Raw genomic sequence first — 764 nt, 5'->3', positions numbered from 1 at the left:
CCCCCCCCCCTTTTTCCCTCTCTCCCTCCCTCTCCCGGTCTCGCACCGCCGTTTCTCGCGCAAGCCCTTCCGGACACCATGGCTCCTGCCATTGTCTGCGAGCCGCAGGACGTGTACCGGCCCGCGCGCATGTTCCTCCGATACTGGGGGTGGCCATGCGGCCAGGTGAGTCCGGGCGTAGGGTCCCCCCCCCACCCCCCCCCGGTAAGGCACGGGGTTGACAGTGTTTCCCCCTCCCTCCCTTTGACGGCCAGCAAGTGCGGATGCCGGCATTGAGGCCGCACAGTCAGGCCCAGATCGGCGCTTCTCCTGCCCCATCCCCGTCCTCCCCCTCCCCCCCCCTTCTCTTCCCCCTCCGATTCAGCCCTGAATCTCCCTGCCATTCTTCTGTCCCCCTCCCTCTCTATACATGGGCGCGCTCCCTCTCCCGCCCCCTCTTTCTCTCCCTCTCCCCCTCCGTACCGGGAGTGTCCCCTGGTGTGTCGCTCCTGCGCGAAGCCCGGGAGAGCGAGGGGGCAGGGGGACCGAGCAGGGGGGGGGGGGAGAGAGAAAGAGGGAGAGAGCGCGCTTCTCCGCTGCCATACTTCCCCCGCCCATCGTCTCCTCGACTCTTGTAAATATAGCACCATATGCCAACGCTTGCGGCTGTTGCGCTACCCCGGCAACGATTGGTCCCGCGCCCACGCCCGGGCGTCTGCGCGTCCTGGGGCCGGACAAACGTGGTGATCGGGGGCGCCGGGGATCTGCACTCGTCCGGGGGGGGG

Source organism: Fonticula alba (genome assembly GCF_000388065.1).
Source record: "Fonticula alba strain ATCC 38817 unplaced genomic scaffold supercont2.1, whole genome shotgun sequence".
In the NCBI taxonomy this organism is placed as follows: Eukaryota; order Rotosphaerida; family Fonticulaceae; genus Fonticula; species Fonticula alba.
Note: the sequence above shows the minus strand (reverse complement) of the source record.